Below are 23,059 nucleotides of genomic sequence, written 5' to 3' on the forward strand. Positions count from 1 at the left end.
AATATGGCAAAGGCAGTCCTAAGGGATAAGAAAATATATAGTCATCCAAGCCTCAGTCAAAAAAAAAAATTCAAAATTCCCAAATACACAAACTCTCCTTACACCTTAAAGAATGGGGAATCAAAAACCAATTAAGCCAAACCACACACAAGAACTAAAAAAATTAAGATTAGAGTAGAGATTAATGAGTTAGAATCTAGATATACAGTAGAACACATCAACAAAATAGAAGCTGGTTCTTTGAAACAATTAATAAGGTCGATAAACGACTGGCCAGACTGATCCAAAAGAAAAGAGAGGACCCAAATGAACAAAGTCATAACTGAAATGGGAGAGATCATGACTAACACCAAGGAAATAAGAAATAATCATCAGAAATTGTTATCAACAACTGTATGCCAGTAAGTTAAGCAACATAGAAGTGCATGCATTCCTACAAATTCCAAGACTGAAACAGGAAGAAAATGACAACCTCAATAGATCAATGTCTCCTAATGAGAATGAAGCAGTGATTACAACCCTCACAATAAACAAGAGTCCAGACCTGACAGGTTCCCTGGGGACATCTATCAAACATTGAAGGAAGAAATAATACCTATTCTCCTGACATTTTTTCAAGAAATAGAAACAGAAAGAAAACTGCCAGACTCTTTTTATGAAGGCAGCATTACCCTAATCCCCAAAACAGGTAAAGCCCCCATCAAAAAGGAGAATTTTAAACCGATATCCCTGATGAATATGGATGCCAAGATTCTCAACAAGATCCTGGCAAATAGGATCCAACAATACATTAAAGAGATTATCCACCATGAACAGGTGGGATTTACTCCTGGGATGCAAGGTTGGTTCAACATTTGCAAATAAATCAATGAGATAGAACAAATCAATCAGAGAAGAGAGAAGAAATACATGGTCCTCTCAATTGATGCAGAAAAAGCATTTGACAAAATATAGCATCCTTCTGTGATTAAAACTCTTCAGAGTATAGGAATAGAGGGAACATTCCTCAACTTCATAAAATCTGTCTATGAAAAACCCACAGTGAATATCATTCTCCTATGGAAAACCTGAGAGCCTTCTCACTGAGATCAGAAAGATGACAAGGATGCCCACTCTTGCCACTGTTGTTCAAAATCATAGTAGTAATCCTAGCAACAGCAATCACACAACAAAAAGAAATAAAATGTATTCGAATTGATGAAGAAGTCAAACACTCTTCACAGATGACATGATATTTTATATGGGAAACCCAAAAGACTCCACACCGAAAATATTAGAACTCATACAGCAATTCAGTAATGCGGCAGGATACAAAATCAATGAAAAGAAATCAGTTGCTTTCTTATACACTAACAACGAAAATATAGAAAGGGAAATTAGGGAGTCGATTCCATGTACTAGAGCACCAAGAACCTCAAGATACCTGGGAACAAACCTAACCAAAGAGGTGAAGGATCTATATTGGAGGAACTAGAGAACACTGATGAAAAAAAATGAAGAAGACACAAAAAGATGGGAAAACCTTCCATGCTCCTGTATTGGAAGAATAAACATTGTTAAAATGTCTTTACTGCCCAGAGCAATCTGTACTTTCAATGTCATCCTGATCAAAAATCCACAGGCATTTTTCAAAGTGCTGGCACAAACAGTGTTAAAATTTGTTTGGAATGAGAAAAGACCCCGTATTGTCAAGGAAATGTTGAAAAGGAAAAACTAATCTTGGGGCTTCATGTTGCCTGATTCCAAGCTATATTACAAAGCTATGATCACTAAGACAGCATGTTATTGGCACAAAAAAGACACATAGATCAATGGAACAGAATAGACAGTCTTGATATGGATTCTCAACTCATGGTCAACTAATCTTTGATAAAGCAGGGGAAAAAAAAATCCAGGAGAAAAAAGACAGTCTCTTCAATAAATGGTGGTGGGGAAATAGGACAGCTGCGTATAGAAGAATGAAACTCGACCATTCTTTTATACCAAGCAAAAAGATAAACTTGAAATGGATGAAAGACCTCAATGTGAACCAGGAATCCATCAAAATCCTGGAGGGCATAGGCAATAACCTCTTCAACATACACCACAGCACCTTCTTTCAAGACATGTCTCCAAAGGCAAAGGGAACAAAAGCGAAAATGAACTTTTGAACTACATCATGGTAAAAACCTACTGCACAGTAAAGGAAACAGTCAACAAAACTATGAGGAAACCCACGGAATGGGGCAAATGACGCTGGAGACAAAGGGCTGATATCTAAAATCTATAAAGAACCTCTCAAACTCAGCACCCAAAAAACAGATAATCAGGTCAAAAAATGTCCGAAAGACATGAACAGACAGTTCTCCAAAGAGGACATACAAATGGCTAACAGACACATGGAAAAATGCTCATCCTCATTAGCCATCAGGGAAACTCAAATCAAAACCACACGGAGATACTATCTTATACCAGTTAGGATGGCCAACGTTTTTAGGACAGGAAACAACAAGTGTTGGACAACATGTAGAGAAAGGGGAACACTCAAACAGTGCTTTGGGGAATTGAAGTTAGTGCAGCCACTTTGGAAAACAGTGTGGTGATTACTCAAGAAATTAAAAATAGAGCTACCATATGATCCTGCCAATGCAATTGCACTATTGAGTAAATACTGGGTATTTATCCTAAAGATTCACAAGGATCTGTAATGAAAAGGAAGGCCATATGTAGCCCATGCAGCAATGGCCACAATTGCCAAACTGTGGAAAGAGCAAATAGGCCCTTCAACAGATGAATGGATAAAGAAGATATGGTCCATATATTGAACTGTAATATTACCCTGTCATCAAAAAGGATGAATACCCAACTTTTGTATCAACATGGACAGGACTTGAGGAGATAATGCTGAGTGAAATAAACCAAGCTGAGAAAGTCAATGATCATATGGTTTCATTGTGGAGAATAAGGAATAACAGGGAGAATATTAGGAGAAGGAAAGGAAATGACAATTGGGGTAAATTGGAGGGGGAGATGAATCATGAGAGACTGTGGATGCTGAGAAAGAAACTGAGGGTTTTGGAGGGAGTGGGTGATGGGTCAGCTGGGTGATGGGTATTAAGGAGGGCATGTATTGAATGGAGCAGTGAGTGTGGTGCATAAACAATGATTCTTGGAACACTGAAAAAATAAAATAAATTTATATTAAAATAAAATTATATTAAAATTATATTAAAAATAAGGTGAGGATATTGCTCTGAAAAACATTTTAAAGTTTTTTTAAAATTTATTTAAAAGAGAGAGAGAGAGAGAGTAAGAGAAAATATGACAGGGTAGGGTCAGAGGGAGAAGCTGACTCCCTGCTATGTAGGGATCCTCATGTGGGACTTGATCCTGGGACTTCAGGATCATTACCTGAGCCAAAGGCAGTTGTTTAACCAACAGAGTCACCCAGGCATCCCTCTCTGAACAATTCTTATGTGCAAGGTTGCTAGGTGCTTTCACATGTATTGTTTCATTTAATCCATACAATAAATAGAAACTATATCACTGTGACAATAATATTTTGGATGATGAAACTGATGTGAGAAAGGCTAAGTGAGTTTCTTTTTCTTTTATTCTTTGTATGTTCCATAGGCCATACTATTTTTTTTTTAAGATTCATTATTTATTTTGAGAAAGAGAGAACACAGGGATAAGAGGCAGGCAGAAAGAAACTCAAGCAGACTCTGGGCTGAGCATGGAGCCCGACGGCAGTCTTGATGAAAACCTGAGATCAAAACCTGAGGTGAATAAAATGAGGAGTCAGGTGCTCAACTGACTGGTATCCAGGTGCCTTCAAAGCCCATACAATTTGAATTCCATTGGGAAATAGCAGGACATTTATGCCATCATTAAAGAAAACAACATTAGAGAAAATATTATATATATTTGTTTTCATTAATACTTGACAGAAAAGGGGCACCTAGGTGGCTCTGTGGGTTAAAGCCTCTGCCTTAAGCTCAGGTCGTGATCTCAGGGTCCTGGGATCCAGCTCAGCACAGGACTCTCTGCTCAGCAGGGAGCCTGCTTCCCTTCCTCTCTCTCTGCCTGCCTCTCTGCCTACTTGTGATCTCTCTCTGTCAAATAAATAAATAAAATCTTAAAAAAAAATACTTGACAGAAAAGGTAGGGCATTCCCTTTGAAACAAAGTGTTCTGTGTAGTTGTGTTCATTGTTATATGCACATACCTTTGCTTATTGAAGGAAAAAGAATCTCTTGAATAACTTCTCTGTTATTCCTTTGGTGGTTGACAATACATCTGTGTTCTTTATCCATTGATGCTCCACTCACAGTCAGCCAGCTGAATTTCATGTATGTGTCCTTGGTCTTCATGGTGTCTCCCTGCTGGGATTTCAGGATTGTTTTGTCATCCTTTTCTTGCCAATCTACCTTGACAACATCAGGGAAAAAATCCTCAAGAAGACAAAGATATGTTCCAGCCTTATGGACTTCTACTTCAGCAACTGAAGGAAGAAAAACTGTGGGCTTGGGAAAAATATCTTCATCAGGACTTTTATCTGTTGAAGAAAATGGAATAACACTTAGAACATAACTAGAGAAACACAAACATTGTGTGGTTTGGAAACAACCAGCACATAGTAAAGAGGAGGAAAGTTGCTATAGAATTAATGTTTACTGTAGCTTTTCATCCGCAGAGGGTTATGAGGTGCTTATTTTCTTAGTTTCCACAGGAAACGAGGTTCTAGAGGTATGTAACTTGACAAAGTCACAGACATTAAGTGAAAGAGCCAAGATCAAAACGCAGAATATTTTAAACAATACACAGTCACTTGTTTGAATGGAAATCTATCAAGTTACCCTTTCAGTTACAAATAGGGTTTCAAACCCATTTCTGAATACTAGGATTCTTCTCCTTGATTTCTGATTTTATAGAACATCTTGTTCTCATATCTGAACCACTGCGGGATTTTGAGTAGGGCAATGTTTAATGCTATACCTCCAAATAATTTACAATGCATGAAATTTAAAAACAAAATGGCCATATATCCAAACTTCTATTTAAAAAAAATTATTGATTATTTTCAGAAATGATCTTAGAGTAATTCAATCAATTAATGTAATGGTCAGAATTTTGTTTTGCTTCAGGAAATGTTCACTTAAAGCTAATTTTATATTGGAATTTCATTTGAGGTTGAAGCATTACTGTGAAGACACCACATTTTGACTCTTCGCATTTCCCTCCAAATCTGAATCTGCCCCCTAAGACTGATGAACTTGTAATACCGCTTGATTGTCTTTCATTTTACCACTGAATAAAGTCACATATAATGATATAATGTTAACAGCTCGGGTCAGAGTTTCTTGTAAATATAATGTGAAATTATATAACGAAACTTCATGGTTCTCAAGGGCATATCATTTGAACACTTGGATATTCTTTGGTTATACATTTACCATGAGATCATGACCAGTTGCTTTATAGAAGAGCCATCCAGGTGCCCCTCATATTCTTTATTAAACTTATTAAGAGTGTTTTATATGGCCACAATCATTTCATTTATTTACAAAATAGAAAGCGGTTCATAAAAATAAATAATTTTGTCTAATACATTTATATTATTCATAATCAGAAACATTTTCAGGTAAATTGCCTAAGTTTATATATTTGATGAATATAAAGCTGTATGAATTATATATAAATTAACCAAATGAAATGACATTTTCAATTAAGTATGGTATTTTGAATCTGCATATTAATACTAATTCAAAATTCCTCTATTTTATTCTTCTCATTTTATTAAAAAATACTTAAATCTATTTCTTATGTAAATATGACTTTCAAATTGATCACATTTCTAAGTATATTTAAAAGTAGTAAAACAAAGTAGTAACTGTATTTCTAAATATATTCCTAAGTATTTTCTAAATAAAATTTAAAATTTTAGTTGTTTTTCTGCTAAATAACAGTATGAAGCCCATGCTTGTGTTTGACATGATATCATAAGATAAAGGATTAAAATTTATGTAGGTACAACTACTTAAAAATTAAAAAAAAAATTCAAATTTATGCTAAGTGAGGGAAAAGTCCATTAAGCAAATACCTCTAAATTCAGGTTATTTTGTATATCAGTGGCCACTAAGGTAATTTTCCACTAGAGTGGTTAGAAGTAGAGCTAAATGCTCTGGAGAATTTCTGCTCTGTCAGTATGATTGGTTACAAATCACTCTCCATACTGGATACAATTCTCCATACCAGATGCAATTCTCCCTCTAGGTTTGCAATGAGGCAATATGTATGCAACACCTGTTAAGTGTTATGTGCCAAGTACCTTATTAATAGTCTCTCATTTAATTTTCATATGCCCCCTGCTCATCCTGTTATCCCATCTTTTGGATTAGGAAGCTGAGACCAGAAAGTAATCACCCAAGTTCACAAAAGCAACAAGTGGTGGAATTGGAGCTCAGGTCAGTCTGAGTCCAACATCCAGACTCTCTGACGACACCCTTTCACCATCAGAAGAGACAACACCCTTTCACCATCAGAAGAGACAATGTGTCAACTCACACAAGTTATCTGATCAACTTTGTTCCTGAGTCAAATTCTTTCAAGACAATTATGCATGTTCTGCATGAGCACTTCAGGCAAATCCACTTGGAAACAAGGTCGGATGCTTTAAGAGAGTTTGCACAGTGTAGTCTATGCAGACCTTTACTAGAAGGATTGATATAAAACTCTCATCTAAATATGCTACAAAAATGAGACACTATAATTATAATTAACATTACCATAATTATTAGCAATTTGTTTGTGATTATTGTTACTCCAACATGACATTTTATTCTCATGAGACCAAACTTTCCCTTACAAATGGGAATGCAGTATTGGGGGATAAAATTGGACCTATGTCATGTTAGATCCCTAGACTGGCACCTGCCTGACCAGGTCTGCTGAAGGTCACCATCTGTGAATGACATTAAATGTCATCGTGCCCACAGTAAAAATGCAATGGAAGCATTGAAATGTGTTTGTTAAAGATCACTTCTTCCATTTTGTAAAATGTATGTGGAAGGAAATGCCCAGTCTTTCACTTTACATTCCTGCTAAAGGATCATGCACTGAAGTCTTTTTTTCTCATTTTGTGTTTGAAAATTTGGTGTGTTTCATTTTTTTCAGTTAATAAAGAGTATGTACTCTAATACACGTTTCCCCTAACTTTGAGCATAAAAGTGTACCCTACACTTTGTACTAGATAATCACAGGCCTTTTTTCTTCTACTTCCTTTAATGCTTTTGATCTTCTATTTTTATTCATTGCCGAACTGTACTTGCATATTTTATTTTAGGCCTTCTCAAATAGATTTTGTAAATAGGCAATATAAATAAATGAGAAATAGTTTGTATATTAGAGCTTGTTTCTGTTTCTGCCTGGAGCTTGATAGTTTAGTGAGGTCTACCTTGAAGTTGACATGTAAAAGGGGAGATACTACATCAAAAACTAATCATGGGGCGCCTGGGTGGCTCAGTGGGTTAAGCCGCTGCCTTCGGCTCAGGTCATGATCTCAGGGTCCTGGGATCGAGTCTCGCGTCGAGCTCTCTGCTCAGCAGGGAGCCTGCTTCCCTCTCTCTCTCTCTCTCTCTGGCTGCCTCTCCATCTACTTGTGATTTCTCTCTGTCAAATTAATAAATAAAAGCTTTTAAAAAAAATAAAAATAAATAAAAAAAAACTAATCATGTACAGTATGGTGATTAACATAATAACAAAAATAAAAAAGAAAAATGGAAGAAGATGTTTGCAAATCCCATTCTGTGATATAAGTACAAAACATTCAGAATTCAGACACACCAAAATGCCAAAGCATAAGAAGCAGCTTTCATCCACAAATTTATGCCTCATAAAACAGAGGTTGCCTTATGTTTAAGTTTGAGGAACTTCTCATTTTAAAAAATGGTCTTCTAATACTCTACTTTGCTTAAACAATGTACTTGGGCATGATATCAACCTAAAAAAAAGAAAAAACTCAATTAAAACTAGTTTAGATGTAGTACCAGTAAAAAAAAAAAAAAAAAAAAAAAAAAAAAATTAAGAAGTTTCATAGGGATTTGGTAAATATTACCTGGTACTAAATATACCTGGGACTCTATACTATATACTTACATTGTCATATACACAATTACAGAATAAATGAAAAAGCGCTTTTATTTTCTAAGTGGGTAAATATCTCTTTCAATTAAATATCCAATGCTCTTATCATAAAGGTATCCCCAAACTTACATTCCGACCCTAAGATAACTCAGAAGTTTGTTCTATTGTATACATTTTAGAAGCATCTGAACAATCTGAGCACAATTTTTATAGAAACTTGAGGCACAAAAAGCAGTATTTCTCAGGTGATATTTGTAATAACATAAATTTAATTTATAGGCATAATCCAATGAAGATATAAACTATTTAAAGTAAATACTTGAGGGATGCTTGGGTGGCTCTGTCTGTTAAGTGTCATGACCAAGGTCATATCCCAGAGTCCTGGGATAAACACCCTTCCTTGGGATCCCTCATCATTTGGAGTCTGCTTCTCCTTCTCTGTCTTCTCGCTCCCCAGCTCCTGTGTGCTCTCTCTTTCTCTGTGTCTCTCTCTCTCATGTGTGCATGCTCTCTCTCTCAAATGAATAAAAAATACAGCATTTTATGAAAAAAGTGAACATTTGATTTTTATGTACATTAGTGTAATTTTATATATTCAATTATAAAACCTCTCCCTTGTTTACATCCAGATGTTTCCACTGGAAACGGAGAGATCAGCTTAGGTTGAGGCTAACAATATATGAGGTACTGCTAACTACATTCTGCTTATTTTAGAAACATGCAACATTGAGTCTTAGAAATTGAAAGTATTCTGCAAATACTGTCCAATTGTTCCAAAGTGTCCTGTGGACTTGATCAAAATTAACACATTTTTCTCTACTCCTGATTTAAGAAGAACTCCACTGGGTGATAACTGAAATTTGTAGGACTGACTTTTGTAATGATGGATCATGTCCCAACTTATGCAATAGATATTTTCATATTTAATTTCATTTAGTTCCACAACATCTACTTGAGATGGTGGCTACATTGACAGAATGGATGGAAATAGCAAATGTTAACAGAATATCTGTCATTATAAATCTTTAACATTTTTTTTTTCTCTTTTCCAATTTTTTCCTAATGGGCATATATTTTTAAAACTTTATAACTTTAAGAAAGTGATAATCAATAAATCTAAATTTATTTGCTGAAGAATGATTATATGGAAAGTGATAGATCCTGACTCACAGTCCACATTTTTCTCTGCACCACAATGTCCCCAAAAAAGAGCTTTTAGGACCTTCTGAATTACCTCTGTGTCACCATTATTTAATTAGATTGTAACTTTATATTGCAGTCAACTGGGAAAAAAAACAGGACTAGAATATTCCTTTTCAATTTGTGAATTCACATGTGCCTATGCGGACAACACAAAAAAATGCCAGAATATACCATTCCTTTCATTTTTCCAAAATTTCACTAGCCCTATGAAAATTATTTGAAAACACTTAATCAACTCGATCCTGTAGGGTAGACACATCCGTGTGAGATGTTCTCCCTCATCCAGGCAAAATTTTATTTCTAAGTCTAATGAAGGATGAAAAAATTTACTAGGCTGAATTTGGAAAAACCAAACCTAGCTTATGACATTCTTGGATATGTTTGTGCAGTTAGATATGTCAATACCTGATATGAATTGCCTTCAGAAAAAAAATGCAAGTTTCTCAATTATTGTTCATTCCTTTCCTTTGCTTATTTTTCGAATCTAATAAAATAATATATACAAAATTATTTACAAATCTCTCAACACAGAAATCCCTAAAGGATTAACAGCTCTACCCCTGGAACTCCATATGCTCTAGCTAGTTAGATCCTTGTTAATGTCCTCCAAGCTAGATCAGGCAGCAACTACCCACAGGACTGGGACAGAGTCAACAACCTCTCCTAGTAACCCACTGCTACTTATGACCAACCTCGGACCAATCCTAGAACTCTGAGCCAGCTCCTAGGCTGCTGCTCCCTACCTCCCACCCACATCACCTATGTCCTCTCTATACCTTATAGGGAAGAATTTAAAAATATCTTACTTGTAACCATGAGGAATGTGCCAGGACCAAACACTTTTTTGTACCATGAGCCACCCCAGCCCAGGTACACTGTCTGAAAAGCTTTTACAGAAAACTACCTGTGTGTCTCCTTTAAAATGTGCCTGTATTCTTTCAATATTTCTATAAATATATATATATATATAAGTAAACACTGCTAACATTAAATAAAGATGAATCTCAAGCAAACTCACATTACATATGAACTTACTCAAGAACGGATGACCTGACCCCTCTCTGCCTGGACAGCTTGCGTTTGTCTTTTCCATCTCAATCACACACATTGGAGAGTCTGATTTTACCTTTAGTCACCATGTTCCAGAAACTTCTAAATATTTTTTCTTAAAACGTTTTCATGTATCATATCAGTTCTTTTCCTAGAGTGTAATTTATAGTTACTATTTCTGTGATTCTAACAAGAATAAAGATAGAAATAATATTAAGAAATAAATATTTAAAAATTAAAGAATTTTAAATTTAATATTTAAAAATTTAATATATGAATATTTTATATATATATATATGGATAATCTCTACACACCGAGGAGTGGTTATCTGTCTTGATTATAAATTAAAATCTTTCCAGAATTTAGCCTTCGCTGATACAAGAACAGATGAGTTATTAAAGAGTGAGAAATATTAACCCATTTACTGTTGAAAAACTGTTCTTTGAACTTCAGATTGCCCTTACAAGTTCAAAGATATTGATTTAAAACCCTGAGCTACTCATCAGAAGATCTTAATTCAATTTAGTCTTTTTGCTGCTTTCCCAGCAGGAGTACAAAGGCAGTCTGAGTTCTGCAGCTGAGTCCTACATATAGTACAACTGCTCCTGTTCTTCTGCCAGCTTCCATAGTCCAAGCAGATATGATGTGCATGCAGAAAGATTGAAAGGAAGAGTGTCAAAAGGACTTGTCCCTTTATAAAAAATACCCTAAGCGTCACATTGTGAGAATTTAATAAATGCATATTCAACATGACTTACTTGATGTCTTGGGAGGAAGAGAAGCAATTTTAGTGCCATGATTAGAAACAGAAGCATTGTTTTCTGCATGAGGAGTCATACAAATTTTGAGCTATCACTATTACACATTCAACTGCATAGTCTATTTAAAAGGTCAGACTACAAAACACTATATATTCAAAATACATTTATGGGCTTGAAGTTTCTCATAGCGTATAATTGTTAGACCATGCAGTAAGGAACAAACAAGTATCTATTGGGTCCCAAACTTTGCCATAGTAACTATTCATGTAAATGTAGGCAAATAGCTCACTCTCTAAGCCTCAGTTTCCCATCAGTGAAATTGGAATAAGAAGATCCTCTGTATAATTCTCTTAAAGTTTGAGACAAGACACAGAAACAAGGCAGTATGGTGTCTGACTCTCACTAAATATTAGTTAATAGTATTATTGTCTTTAATTGCATGGTTTGGGGCACCGTAATCAAATTTTCCGCTAAAAAAAATGTAGATTTTATAAGCAATAAGTATTTATTATATAAATTAAGAAAGCAAAGGAGTTCCTGAATCTGACATTTTATGTGTCTGGCAATCACAGGCCAAAATACATGGGGCTCCATCAAGTTGCAATCTAGAATACTTATCCACTAGCTACAAGCTTTTTGAGTGTTGTGACCATGTCTTGGGCACCCTTTAACCTCTAGTGTCAAGCATAGAAACTGTCTTCAATAAATAAACAAACAAGGATGTAAAACCATGCTGACAGCTTCTTTCCATGGACTCTGGAGATGAAATGGTTTTCTGAGCTCACAAATTCCATTAAACTGGACCATGTCTAGGCAATATTACAAAAGCCATGAGAGCACAGATTTTGACTAAATTCAGCCTACCCACTAAGAAACTAGAGTAATAACATGTTGATTTATTGATGATCTATAATTATACACTGGAAGAGTTAAATTTTTTGCTCTGCTCTTTAAGATGAGATCAAAACCAATCATATAGGTTGCAGATTATTATAGAAAGGAACACCATTCATTAAGAAAGGAGCACTGTTAAGACTATAGATACTTCATCAAAGAGTGTCTCACTTAAAAGGCCACCTACATGAAAAACATCTTGAACAAATAACTTACACAAATATGTCACAGGTATGGTCTCAGAATCATTTTAATTTCAAGCCTGCATCTATAGTTTTGTGTGTATATTTTCTACAAGTAGAATTTCAATATGCTTGCAAGCAAGAAAGTAAATAAGCCATTCACAAAGTAGTTTTATTTCCATATACTGCGACGTTTTGTCACGATATATGGAAACATTTTTTAGCTGCAAAATTACTGTCTAAGTGCTAAGTTGATTCTACATGTTTTTTCTAAAAAGCATCTATCAGCTTTTCATTCATAGTACCTAAAAATAACAAAGTTACTTACAGGAGAAGTTTTTGTAAGCTTAGTTCCTTCCACAGATATCTTGATCCAGCCTGGTTAATGGTTACCACACTAGTTAGAGCTTCTACATAAATGTAAGCCTTCCCCTGAGGTTCCCGTCAAGGCCAGCAGGTAGAAACCTTGTACTGACAGTTTGGTCTTTTGAGGCCATTAAAAGTTCTTGAATATAGGCTTCACGGCATCTGATATTTTATAAGTTTTCCTCAGACTAGTTCATCTAAATGTCTGCTTTGATGGAGGCAACAATCATGGAAAATGCTCAAAGAAAATAGAAATGAAGAAAGCAAATAAAAAGGAAAAGAAAGGGAGAGAGAAAGAGAAAGAAATAAAGGAAGGAAGGAAGAGAGAGAGAATGAGAGGGAGGGAGGGAAAGAAGGGGAGGGAGTAAGGGAGGGAAAGAGAAAGAAAGTGAAATAAGAAAGGAAGAAAGAAAGAAAGAAAGAAAAAGAAAAGAAAGATCAGGACCAAGTGGTCAACCAATGACTTTTCTAAATTACCAGAAACAGTGTTCAGAGAATTAAGAGGTTTTGATTTCCAGGTGTTCAAGTGTGTGAAACTGCTCAGAGATGCCTCAACGGAAATCTCTTCTGTTCTCACAAACACCAGCCTATTGTGTCAGCAGTTTACAGCTATATTCTGAGGGGGACAGGCTTCACTAACTGAAAAAGCTAACATGTCAATAGAAATATACTAGAGAAATGTGGACGATGGTCTCCATTTTTTAGTAAGCCACTTTTACCATTCAGCAACACAAAGCTTTACCAGGGAAAGCAAAAGGAGAAAATACTTTCTGTGATGATAATATTTTCCTGGAATAAAGCGGAAAAAATTGTAGAATTTTATCTCCCATAGAAAAAAAGATTCTTTATTAAAACTGAAAGTGGAAAACAAACCTCTCTCATATTGAAAGAAGAAGCCTCTTGGAAACCATTCTGTGATCTTTGAAAATATACCTGGACCTTGCCTCTGTGGATAACTAGCTTTGGACAAGGCATTTGCCCTCCCTGGTTTCCCAAATCCCATCCTCTGTGTGAACATTAAGCTGCGTATGTGCAAAAGGCCCTTTTTTTCCCAACAGCTTATGAAGCTGTGATTAAGAGCTGGAAAGGGTCTGCTGTGGCTGCTCAAGTGAGAAAGGAGTTGAGGGTTAGTAATGGAGAAGGTTTCCTTAAAGATCCATTCTAACTCTGTGACATTGCAAGATCCCTGAGACTTAATGACCTTAAGGGTTATCAAGGAAAAGACTCTTCTCTGAACCCAAGCTGGAAATGGGCTTGTGTCATTTATAATCCTGGAAGAGCTATCCAGGATTAATTTCAGCAGTTCTCCTTTTTGTTGGTACCACTGCCAAATGGGCTCTCCAAGGACCATAGAAAGCCTGCATCATATGTGCATGCTTCTGTCTGCTGTTCTGGCAAAGGGGACTTGATCCTGAGAAATTCTCATTTTGCGATCTTCATCTGAAAAGCAAAAAAGAGAAATCAGAGGCAATTGCATAAATTAACAATGGACATGAAAACAGTGAACCAAAGAGACAGGAGTGTAGTCAACCTACAAATCAAGCTGGAGACATATGTCCATTCTTGGGGTTGGCGTTGCCCTGGAGTAGTCAGAATTTTCTCCAGGATGGGCATACATCAGGACTGTGGAGGTGGTAGCAAACTTGTCCTTCAGAGGCCAATGAAACTAATGAATGTTTTAAAACCAATGAAAGACCTTCACGGTAAGATATGTGGCATTTTCAGTGGCATTTTACTATGTTCCTGGCATAGAAAACTCTCAGATCCCAGATGACTGCACCAAAACACCCCTGTTACAATAACTCAATGTTATCTTCCTTTTGGGGACAACACTTTCACTTTTTTTCCTTTAGGTTTTACTTCAAACCCACCTATCCTTGAACTCTTTTTCTCTCTGAGTCATGGCTTTCTCACCATATTTGGTAAGAGTATGGAGAAGTATAAGGCTATCAGAAGAAAAGACCTATTACTGTATATAATAACAATGACATAATAATCCTACAATGTTATGCAGGAGTTTATGCATTTCATATACTTTATAAAATGAACTTTATACACAACTTTATACATTTTATAGATCAGTAGTCTGAAGAAAATTCACAAATTTGGAAGAATTTGAACAATTATTATAGTTATTACTTAGGTGTTATGATATGACAACACTGTTGTGAATAAGAAAAATTGTGGAGGAAAAAAAATCCTTTGCTTTACTACTCTGGACTCTCTTCCTGTTCACAATTCTTAGCTTTCCAAAAGAAAGCAAACTTTACTGTTGTTTGGAGGTCAATGTAAGTTGTGACATTTAAAGAGTCCCTGAGTTTCTGTGTTAGCTGAGCTGGGTCAGTGAAGCAGTTCAGTTGTAATGGGAAAGGACCCTGTGATGTGTTGACCCTGTGCTAGACCTGTCCTGTATGTCACGTTCTTCAGTCCCTGACAACCCCATGAGAAAGACTGAGTAACATCCCTGGATTGTGGCAGTTCAGTGGCTGAGCAAGAATTCAAACAAGTTCTCTGGCACTCGAAAGGCTTTGTAATTTCCATCATTCATTCATTCATTCATTCATTATATAATATTGTACACACTGGGATGGCTCCTTCCTGGGAAACTTCTTGTAGATGGAGAAACAGAAAAAATTCACATGTCCAAAAGCCACCTAGTCCCCACAGAAGTAAGGATAAAAATAAAGTGAATTTGGGTCACTTAGGTTTAAGTAGTCAGGAGTAGGCTGGATTTGAAGTTTGTTGTTGTTATGTTATAAGGGTTTGAATTTGTTCTTATCAGAGTCCAGACACCTAGAAGTCCTCTAGTTGTATTTTGTATTTGTCTCCTTACCCATCTTTGAGTCCTCTCCTTGTTCTGCTCCCCAGAAAGAGTCTGTTTCTTGAAGCTCTCTGAGCTCTGTCCCACTGCGACTTTTGCCCAAGGTTTGCTAATGTGGTGGTGAATGGTCAGGGAAGTAGACATTCCCTGATATTTTTACTAAGTCCCAATTTTAAGCAGATACGGTGAAACTGGGTCTTAAAGACATGGCCTTCACAAGTATTCCTGCCTCTTTTTTAGAGGTGGAACATTTTCAATCCTTGTCTCTCTCCCCCATCTGCAGGAAGTTCTTACCAACTTCAAGCTGTGGTTGGATGCCCGCTCTTGAGTAGATGAAAACGTGTTACTTTTGGACAGAGGGGGATCTTCTGGGCAAAGTTTCAGTGATTGTTTCCTTTGCCTTCCTTCAACTGCCATGGGATTCCACCATCCCCTTCCTCTGCGATGAAGTCACTTTTGTCTATGGTGGGTAGATTAGGTCTGGATGGATCATAGCTCTTGTTCCCCTCCTGCAGCACCAAGGGAAGCTTTCTCTAGATTGTCCCTGATCTTCCATGTAAGAATTTCTTGCAGTTCTGAAGAAGACACAAAAATATCCCTTATATATTCCTAAAGTTCACACTCTTCTTCCAGCCTATGGAGCTTTTATTATTGCATTAACAAATTCTACTTGAATTGAAAGACCCGTGGATCCCCTTACCCAAGAATCCAACACTGCCACTGGATGCAATCAGCAAGAGGTTCTTTATTGTTATGCAGGCGCCTGCGGGTGGTCAGCGCGCGCCTGCGGGTGGTCAGCAGCTCCTGCTAGCTGAGCACACCGGGCTGGGGTGGTGCCGGGTTTTTATAGACAGGTACAAACAAGTTTTGGGTGGGGCGCAACTGATTGGTGGACAGTTTGAACTTTTGAAAAAGGCATACTTGGTGTTAGTGGATTGGCCCTGGAAGACCCCCATGTGCGAAGAAAAAGGCGGGAAGGGGAAACAAAGAGGAGAAGTTTGACCTTATTACTCAGCAGAAAGGCATCCTGTCTACGTGACCTATGTGACCATGCAGCCCCCTTGCCTATGGGACCATGCCCTGGCTATTAGGAGAGGGTATCTTGTTCAAACAGGAGTCAAGTGTCATGCCCTAAAAGCCAAGCGGTTACAGAAAGGCAAAAGAGCAGTTACATTGAATTCAACCCTGGGGGAAGGGTCTTTTCATTGCAAGGGGAGGAGGGGTGCTTTTACACAACAAAAGAGCAGTTAATTACTTAAGGACGAGGGGGGGTCTTTCAGAATCATCTGATCAGGTGAATGTGTTTGACAACATCTGTCCAAGGTGAGCAAAGGCTCACCTCCTGTTTCTCCCTGCAAGTGCCTGTCTGTCTCCAGTTTTTTGAAAATTCATATACACTGCAACTTCAATTCCCTGAAAGACTCAAACAAATTATTAAGTTTTATTCCTACTTTTTTTGAATATTATTGTAAAATTGTAGCAGTGCCATTTTCGCCTCTCTGCGTCTCTGAACTCAGGTGGCTCCTGTGCCATATATTTTGATTTATTGTTTTTTTTCTATTTTTCTTCCATTAAAAGTCTAAAAAGCTTGGGCACCTGGGTGTTTCAGTCAGTTAATCCTTCTGCTCAGGACATGATCCCGGTGTCGGGGGTTAAGTCCAGCATTACCTGCCTCTGCCTCTCTCTCTTTTTATTTTCCTTGCATTTTGCTTGTTTTATTAATTTCATTGATTATTTTTCTTGAAGAACATTGACCTATCATTTTGTAGAGTGTCTTATATTTTGAAATTTAAAAAAATTTTTCCTCAAAAAAATTTTCTTAAAGATAAATAATAATTTAAAATAAAATTCAGAGAAGTGACTTTCAGGTGATTTTAGCCTAAATTCTACTATTATTTGTCTTTTCCATTGTTAAATTGGGTTTATTTCCTTACTGAGTTGTGACATTTCTCTTAGTACTCTTGATGAGGGAGCAGGAGGCTGGCTGAAGACAAAGCAAAAGCTGGCACCTTGCACCCCCTCTCCACCTGCTCCCCTCAGTAAACTGTGTGACAATCTGCAGGCACCCCTGACTGCCATCAGTGAGAAACAAATAGTTAACTTTGCAGAGATCACAATACTGCAAGACAGGAATCTCCCAACTATCTTGATGTTAATGGACTGCTTAATAAAAGACAACAATGGTCTTCTGGCACCTTGTAGGCCCTCTTTAGCATATGAAAGCTCCCTTGAAACCTCCCTTCCCCTCACCTTCCCCCAACCACAAGGTACTTAACCTGCCTTCTCTCACAACCTGGGCAGCAGCTCTTCCTGCCCTCAGGTCCTTCATGGAGTAAACTTTGTCAATATTTTCTCTTATTTCATCTTGAATTTTAGTTATAGTTACAAACTCATTTCATCACACTTTGTTGCACAGGAAGGGTCATCAAATGTTCTCTGCGGGATCTGATAACAAGTATTTTATTTAGCTTTTTGGCCTAAGGTCTCTGTTTTGAGTCCTCACATCTACCATTGTAACACAAAAGCAGTCATAGACAGGAAATAAATAGGCATGGAAGCATTCCATAAATTTCAGCAGGTGTTCTATTTGTTTTACTAAAAATTAAATAAGAAAAGAGTAAGTTAGAGGTTTTGCTTCATATTTTGTTAAATTATGTTCAAATATGCCATAATAATCCACATAAGCAATGTAAAACCTGAATATAGAGAGCATTAGATATGCTCCAAGCACTTGGAAGCAGTTTGTGTGTATAATTTAAGTTACCCCCCTAAACAGTTTCTTCAGTTAAATATGATTATATTTTAAATTTTCAAGTGAGGAAAATAAATCAATGATATTTTAAGCAATTTATCTAGAGTAAGTACGGGCAGGATGGATATGTCACAAATGGTCATTGAGGAAACACTGAGAAATAGGGAAACAAAATAAAAATAAATGTCACTCACAGTATATTATTCTAGGGCAATGATTGATAAATATGTTCAATAGAGGGCCAAATGGTCAACATTTCATGCTTTCTGGATCTCTGTTGCAACTCCTCAACTCTGCCTTTGTAGTGCAAAGCAGCTGTAGACAATTCCTAACCACAGGGTCAAGGCTTTGTTTCAATAAAGGTTTACAAAACTGGGGCTTGCCTGGCAGGGGAGCCTTTGCAGACCCCCTCTTCTATGGTAAATACTATTGTTATTATGGTTAATTGTAGATTTTTACTTTTTCTTTTCTTTTCCTTTCTTTTTTCTTTTCTTTTCTTTTTTTTTTTTTTTCAGGGACTTATAGAGCAGTAATGATATTAGATGGGAAAATATAAATATATAACAATTTTAAGTATATGTAAAGCTTTTTCCAGCGAGATAAACACAACACCAGGCAAAGTGGGTGCAAGGCAAGATTTATTAAAAACGCTCTCCAGCGAAGTTTCAGGGCTCAGGAGAAGGGGAGCCAGGAAAGTTGCGCCAGGAGGAGGTGGGCACCCTCTGGGGAGGTTCCCCCACTCTGGAAAGCAGAGTGGCAGAAGTCGCGCCCAAGGCAGGGAGGAGGGGGGTTTAAGGGGTCTCAGAGGAAGCTCAGGGATCTTTTGGAAGTTTCCCTTATTTGGATATCCCACCTGCTCATCGGGATCCCATTGGTCCACAGGAGCCTGGGGCGGGGGTCTCAGATTCCTGCTTGGGCCTTTGTTCTCCTGTCTGAGCTCAGGTCTTTTGGCGGGAACTTTCACCATCTTTAGTAGCCCTTCCTGCCAGCTCAACAATATATACAATTATATTTTACATTTTTATATAAATAATGTCATTATTAAATACAAAAACAAACAAAAAAATATTGACAACATTAGTGCTGATAATACTGACTCTACCTTTGCCCTCCATCTTGATCAAGTCCTCTCCTGGGGCGACATGTTCTGGGCCTCTTGGAGCTTAACATTCACACTTAAGAAATGCCCAAATCTGAGGAAACTTGCTCCGACCCTCACTGAATTTTTAAATTTCATGCATAATTCTTCTGAAAACAGGTTTTCAGTGTCTACATAGTATCTTGTCGCTTCAATGACACGTAAATAAGGCTGTCCTTTTGATGAGGGAGCAGGAGGCTGGCTGAGGACAGGGCAAAAGCTGGCGCCTTACACCCCCCTCTCCACCTGCTACCCTCTGTAATATGTGTGGCATTCCTCAGGCACCCCTGACTGCCATAAAAAGATAAATAGTTAACTTGCAGGGATCACAATCTTGCAGGACAGGAATCTCCCTTGCTCTACAGATGTCCTAGAGATCTAAACAGGGAGGTTACCTTATCAATAGCACAAATTTTCAGAGGCAAATAACTCTCAGTTCCTCAAGCCCTAATGTCTCCCTCCCCATCATAAACGAAACCAGAGGAGGCTGAGGTAGAAGGCAATGTAAATGATAGCAGGATCATAACACCCCACCAAGAATCTCCAACTATCTGGATGTTAATGCCTGACCTAAAGAGGACATTGATCAGTCCTTAAGGTCAAGGCTCCCCCCTGCCCCACCTTGTAGGCACTCTTTAACATATGAAAACTCTGTTGAAACCTCCCATAGCTTCCCCTCACCTTCCCCCAACTGCAAGGTATATAACCTGCCATCCCTCTCAACCCAAGGCAGCAGCTCTTCCTGCCCATGGGTCCTGTCCCCGTGCTTTAATAAACCACCATTTTGCACCAAAGATGTCTCAAGAATCCTTTCTTGGTCATCGGCTCTGGATCTCAGCCCACTGAACCTCACCTAGGTTCTAGAACTTCATCCCTTTCACTCCTATTCATCATTGTAACGTTTCATGGATGTCCTGTGCTGAAAAGTCACAGTGGCTCCATCACCCCATGTGGGCAATTCAATACATTAATGTACTGCTCTTCTGAGGAATAAATAAAATAATCTTTGTAAAATATTCAAAACAGATACTCTGAGAAGCTTAATCCCTCTTTTCTTTCACTTCTTTTTTGAAAGAGTTCATTGTTCTCTGACTCCATATTTCATTCAGGGGGTCTTCTGACCTTTTTTCTGTAGCTGTTGTAGGAGACAGGAGAGGCCTTGTGAGACCTAGGCCCTCAGATTCATTCTCCTGGAACCCACCCCAGTCAAGAATCATGATGGGCAGGGTATGGGACACGAAGATTCTCAGTTTGCCCATGAGAAGGTTCTGACACTGCTGGGTTAGGAATACATTTTGCAACCCTAACATCTCTGCCTTTGATAGCAACACCTGATTCTAAGAAGGAGAAACAGAGAATGAAGATGTTGTCATGACCTAAGGGAACCAGAGGTAAACTGTGCATGGTAACTATGTGGTCAGATCTCCAATAACCACAAGTATCAAGTTTTTCTGAAGTAAAGAACTTTCCTCTGCATTTGAAAGTGACTCTAAGGAGATGGGGGAGGAGGCTTTGTAATTTCACACATTGCTTGTGTGTATCACTATATTGATGGAGATAGTAATTTGTGAAAGACCTTCACTATCTTTTCTTGACAAATAAAAGGAGCATATATTATCCTTTTTAATCATCTGATCTGTATTCAGGATTTTTATTTTCCTTGCAGAATCCTGGAGAAAAATTCTTACAGGTGTTTCCACCATGTTGGAGGTGCCTGATGTACTCAGGACATGTTCCAATGGCATAGTGCTCCTTTTGTCCTAGTATTGACCCTGAATGTGGAGTGAGGTGTTGCTTCTATCTTTGTGGCACGGGATTTATACCTTGGTGTCTTCTATAACTAAGACAACTGCCATTTACATAGGGATATAATAATCATGGATTCCTTCAATATGGCCATAGGATGGTAATAAAAGCATGGAATTTTTATGTTACAAATGTCGTTCTACCTCCAAAAACTGTAATGACCATGAATAAAATTGGAAAGTAATAATAAATAATTATGTAGTCTCTATATGCCTTTACTGTCTTCATTTTGAATCATTTAGGTACTAGAAATCTCTCTACTGTGCATTACCAGACAAATGGGTTTTCCTTCGTACATTTCACTGGGTCTTTTCCAGGTTCCCTAACAGAATAATTTAGGGGGATAATTTAGTGGGATTTCCTTGTATTGTCCTGCAAACTGCTTACATTTGTACAATAATTGTCAACCTCATATGGGCTCTCCATGTGAACAGAATCTAAGATGTTTTCCTGCCAACCTCAGGAAATACAACAGAGAGAGAGAATCAGGCTGGGCACCCAGCTGTGCAGCCTCTGTGGTTGCCCATATTGAGAAGGATGTGGGTGGGTCAGACCTGAAGATGGTTCTTGTGCAGCTTCTCTTGGCAACTCTGATGCTGTGGGTCCTAATCCAGCTGCCACAGAAGTACATGGCCTCATCTTGTTTCCTTAGGAAATTCATTTTCAAGGTTGAAGCGGAAGTTTGTTATTCTTCCCGCTTAAGTGACCCTAGGTAAGATGTGTTGAGACAAATGTGAGATATCCTATCCCTGATCTTGCTTCAGTCAGTACCAATAGATGACTTCTTTGTTAATGTCCTCAGTGGTCACCTTGCAAGATATACGGGCACACTCATCTCTTGCTCTGGAAATTGATATTGTGTGTTGCTCAAACTTTACCTGCCCAAAGCCAACTGCAAGCAAAGATAAATTCCCGAGAAAAATTTATATGGAAAAAAAGCAACAATAAATATTTTCCTGAGTTTCTTCTGTAGACTGAAGTTCCTGGGGGACAATTCATAGGCCTGGGAGACAAGAAAATGAATGCTTTCAGCTGTGGCATCTAGTTGGCTGGGCTGGCTCCCCTGTGATAGGGTAAGAAGTGAGGTTCCTGTTACAGAACTCCTCAGGTCAGAGGCTGAAGGGTGGGGCTGCTTCAAGTTTCTCAGAAGAAGTGGTGGCTTAGATATTTCTGTGGGTTGTTCCTGATCTGTCCCAGATGTGAGCAGGTCTGGGGCATCCTGTGTCCCCATGTAAGTGGGCTCCCAATCTGGAAAGAAATTTCTCCTAAATGGATCTTTTTGGGGTGGGGCAGGATTATTCTCACACCCACTCAACCATTCCCTGCAATCTCATACTGCAGAACCTTGCTCAGAAGCACGAGGACAGGCATTTTATATAGAAAAGTCAATTGATGGTTTATTAGCATTTTATTTATTCTCTGAAGACAGCTAATCTCTGCATTTGTATTGTAACACATTGGAAAGATTTGTGTCACTCAATGTTCAATATTAATCTGCCTCTGCTGTTGGGGACAATGTAGGGTTCCTTGTATTGTCCTGCAGTGTAGAAGTGGTTTAGTTCAATAATCAAGAGACACCAATTGATCTGGTTCACTGCCTCTCTCTGCCACCTCACCCTGTACCAGCTGTGTGACCTGGACGAGTCACTGACCCCTTAGTACTTCAGTGACCTCAGGAGTCAGACATTCTTGCTAATACTGCAACAGAACATTTCCCTGATCTGTGTTACAAGAGTTACATGTGCTGAAATGTGAGAACATGGAGAGAGAACTCACCCATACCCAGCCCCCCTACACCCTTCTTCCACACACATGCAGGTAGGCTTTTCTGCTCTTGGCAGGTTCTCTCTCCTCTTTCACAGGGAGAATTAACAGTGGCCCAATATGGTGGCCTTTTGAACAACCTCAGTGAATTCTGAGCTCTGTTGTGATGACCTCATGCTGGCCCAATCTCCCCACACT

The 23,059-nt window shown here is 38.0% G+C and overlaps 1 gene segment (V, D, J or C); it reads right to left on the reverse strand.

Annotated features, from left to right (window-relative positions):
• Nucleotides 1–23,059, reverse strand: part of LOC309844789 (T-cell receptor gamma chain C region 5/10-13-like) — a 47,228-nt gene that overhangs the window by 12,019 nt on the left and 12,150 nt on the right. Inside the window, exons 3-4 of the C gene segment in view lie at nucleotides 10,133–10,201; nucleotides 4,207–4,536 (exon numbers count right to left, since the gene is read on the reverse strand).

Source organism: Mustela nivalis, assembly GCF_964662115.1.
Source record: "Mustela nivalis genome assembly, chromosome: 12".
In the NCBI taxonomy this organism is placed as follows: domain Eukaryota; kingdom Metazoa; phylum Chordata; class Mammalia; order Carnivora; family Mustelidae; genus Mustela; species Mustela nivalis.